This window comes from Zingiber officinale, chromosome 5A, assembly GCF_018446385.1.
Source record: "Zingiber officinale cultivar Zhangliang chromosome 5A, Zo_v1.1, whole genome shotgun sequence".
NCBI classification, from domain to species: domain Eukaryota; kingdom Viridiplantae; phylum Streptophyta; class Magnoliopsida; order Zingiberales; family Zingiberaceae; genus Zingiber; species Zingiber officinale.
The window spans coordinates 88,789,969-88,794,261 of record NC_055994.1 but is presented as its reverse complement, the minus strand read 5'-3'; positions in this window follow the sequence as shown (position 1 = coordinate 88,794,261).

Sequence of the window (4,293 nt, the reverse complement as noted above, 5' to 3'; positions counted from 1 at the left end):
ATGAATCGTATTGTCACGTCAACAATAATAATATGGTATACATGAAGGGATATAATGCATATGTTCTTAGCTACGATATATATGTCTATTCTCTATCGTGGCAGTATTAAAAATATAAACACTTCATTCTGTTAAATTATGGAGAATCTAGTAAGTGGACTAATTGATGGTTTGATTGTTACAAATGAAATCATTTGTGCACACAATTTGGGAAATAAAAAGTCTGCTCTATATATGTTTGTTTGCATAAGTACCAGAAATATGAATTTCGGGCTATATTGAGTTTCTACCCTTCATTTTGGCTTTTCTAATGACTCCATACAAATAAATTAGAAAGAAATGTAAACAACACAAACCTCAACTGATGTCTCATAAGAAGTTCTTATAGAACTTCATTGGTTGTAGGCGTAGAAGCTTACTATAGATCTGTATTATTGAACTTTAGGATATTTGCTTGTATTACAAGATATATACTTCATGTAAATATGAAATAAAAAACATAGATGCAACATAAGACAAAAACTGAGAAATGGATGTTATACTGAGTACTACAAACCAAAGTTTATCATATTATAGTTGATTCTCTAGCAAAGTTTCACATTTTGAACTCGTTTATTTTGATTTGAAATGTCTAAAACTTTTACTAATGTTTGATGGTAAAATTTGGTGTTTGGTTCTTTATGCAACTTTTTATTGTTTGCTATGAAGTCGCCATAGCAATGTTGTAACAACTCTAATGTTGATAAATACCAGTGGGTATTCTCTGAGTACCTCCATTTATGTTCGGAAGTTTCTTATATGGGTTGTTCACCTTTTTGGCATTTCTGTTTTGAATGTGGCTTTTGAGTTGTTTCTAGAACAGGACAATTCCTGCAAGGTCATTAGTATGTTGATTTCTTAACCTTGTATAATATTGGTTAATGTGAGTATTCATTCATTCGTCTCCAATGATTATTTTGTTTCTTTTGAGAGCCATCAGTAATGCAATTGTATGGACTTGAAACATATTATTGCTACTTTTGTAGGTGGATACAGGACAGTCGAGATCAGTACACTAAGGAGCGTCTGGATTTAGTAATTGATCAGTACACTAAACGTCTGGATTCAGTAATTTCAGTATTGTGGTAGTAACTACTGTACTGTTTTGAGTAAACAGATTGTTGGCTACTTCTTCAGTATTCAGTAGCTACTTCTTCAGTATTCAATAGAAGTAAACAGATTGTTGGCTAAACAGATTGTAGCTGTTCAAAATAGATTTTTTGTGCTCTTTTGTTTTATATGTGAATATCACTATTTACTTTGAAACAGAATTAGTGTTAATTTTGATATTTACTAGCTTCTCATGTAATTAAATACTAATATTACTTCAACGTCAGATTTCTATTATTTTGGTATGAGTTTGAAATCATTAGCTGAGTTGATTATATGTAAAATTCGAATCTAGACATGGTAAAAGAAAGATAATAGTTTCGTAAATATAAAAATAATGATTTTTAAATATTTTTTTAAATTTTTTTTTCTTTAAAACGACAACGCTTTTAAAGCGTTGCAAAAAGTGTTATCTTTGTAAAAAAACAACAACGCTTTTAAAGCGTTGTAATAGTGTTGTCTTTGCAAAACATGACTACGCTTTTAAAGCGTTGCAAAAGCGTTGTCTTTTCTACCAAAAACAACGCTATAAAAGCGTTGCAAAACGTTGTCTTTGCATAAACCGACAACGCTTTTAAAGAATTGCAAAAGCGTTGTCTTTGCTACAAACGACAACGCTTTAAAAGCGTTGTCGTTGAGCAGACTTTTAACAACTGTGCCTTTAACAACGCTTTTTCAGGCACAAAGACAACGCTTTAAAAGCATTGTCTGTTAGCTTTTTTCTTGTAGTGGTCGTAGGAAGAGCAGCTGAAGAGAGGAATACTTGGCCGAGTAGAAGAGTACTCGGCCGAGTGGCTATCCCACTCGGCGGGAACGCTGATGTGTATTTGGATATACTTTTGGAAGATGGCGTCGCCGACACGTGGCATGGTCTACAGGTGGATCATACGACGGACAAATCAGGAGGACGTGCCCACGACCAATTGGAGAACGTGTCCATGATCACATGTCTAGAACCAATTGTGGAATGCGTCCACAACCAATGGGAGAACGTGCCCATGCATTGAAAAGCACACATGTTGCCCACCAGGGCATTATATAAAGGGGGGTTCGTACATCGTCGTAGGTACGTGTAATTCACTTTTTGCACTTGCGTTATTGTTGTTCCATCTTCTTCTTCGTGCCGGTGATTGACTTGAGCGTTGGAGGGCCAATACCGGAGATCCCTTCCATAGCCCAGCACTGACATTTCTCGTGCTTACAGATTGGAGCGTGATCTACATCCAGTCAATGTAGCAGTCACATCCCTAGCTTTTTGTCTCCATGATTTTTGGACAGGATCATATTGGCGTCGTCTGTGGGAATGTAGCCTAAATTCGAAACGTGAAGATGGAGGGCGTTGGACGACTCACCATGGTTACTTTAACAAAGGAGGAGATGGATGCACTGATACAAGCCCTAGCGGCAAAAATAGTGGAGCAGCAACAACAATAGGCGTTGGTTGATCGCCATGTGCAGGAGCCCACGGTCTCAGCAGCAAGTCATCCAACTGGATATGGAGATCGAGCGGATCATGTATCCGTTCGGGGGCATAGTAAGAAGCCAACTGGCACATACGAAGACGCGCCGCATGCGCTGATCCCCTTTCGTCGAGCCCTGTTCCACACTCCAACAGAGGAGCTAAACCGAGTAAATAAGAGGATCCTCCTCGGACGAAGCGCCTGTTCAAGATGCACGTAAAGGGAAAACACCAAGAAATGATGATTCGCGCGAGCGGATCAATCAATAGTTTTCTCAAGGAATCTTGGACGACCCTTTGCTAAAGCACTACACCCCGTTGACGATTGGTGAGTATAATGGAATGACCGATCCAGATGACCACCTAGCCCAGTTTAATAACGTGACCATGCTTCATCAGTATACCAATGGTGTGAAGTGTCGGGTTTTCCTCACTAGACTTTCCGGGTTAGGCAGCGCTGGTTCAGATGAATGCTGATTAGTTCGATTCATAGTTTCAAAGACTTTTGAGCATCATTCTTACACCACTTCGCCAGCAGTCACTGCTACCAGAAGATGAAAGTCAACCTATTTTCCTTGAAACAAGGGCCTAAAGAGACATTGAGGGCATACATCAAGCGCTTCAACCAGGTGGCTATGGATATTCCATCGGTGTCCTCGAAAATATTGATGAACGCCTTCACTCAGGGGCTCATCGAAGGAGAGTTTTTCGGCTCACTCATTCAGAAGCCACCGAAGGACTTCGACCACTTGCTCAAGAGGGCTATGGAGTACATAAATGTGGAAGAGGCCAAGCAACAAGAAAAAAGGAGGTGCTGGTAGAACCCGCAGGAGCCCTTAAACGGTGACGACCTATAGCTATCATCCACCCAAGGGGCCCTGAGCGAGAGGTGCACATCAACACCAGGAGCCCAAAACGCAGGTCGTACAGCATGTGGTAGCCAATCGCTGAAAGGCGGCGAAGGGAAAGGTATGGACGCTAATGTTTTGCTCGTTCCATCAGTCGGTAACACAACACGCACGATTGCTATGATCTAACGCCAATTTCGAGGCTACCGGCTCCTCGAGGATATCTCCGTCGATCACCATCACTCGATCGACATAAGAGTCTCTGATCAGCGGAGCGGTGAGATGGCGATCAAGGGGCATCTGAGCGGTGTCATTATCAGCCTCAAAGGAGAAATAATGCAAGTCCAGCCCAAGCTTTTGCTGAGGGGAGTGTTGGATAAAAGAGTTTCACTAGAGGGGGGGGGGGGGGTGAATAGCGAAAAAAAACATAGAGTGCACAACGGAAAAGTAAAGGCAAAAGAATAAAGCAACGCTAACAAGAGTCATTTTTTACTTGGTTCGGAGCCTTTGTCGACTCTTACTCCAAGGCCCGCACTCGTTGAGTACTTTTGTTGAGCAATCCACTAGTAATTCGAATATTTGATTACAAAAAGTTAGGTACAGAAATGCTAGAAAGAAAATACCGACAATAGATAATAAGACAGAAAAATAGAGCTTTGTCGGAGAGCCTTCGCAACGTCGTAGAAGCACAGAAGAGCGTGAGTTGTTTCATTGTTCTTTAGCTCCAGCCTTTATCCTCCTTATATAGGAGGTTCGGGGCATCTGAATCCTTTTGGGCGCCCTGAATATGACGTAGCCGAAACAACCAGAGCGCTCCACGTGACAAAGTGACGTTGT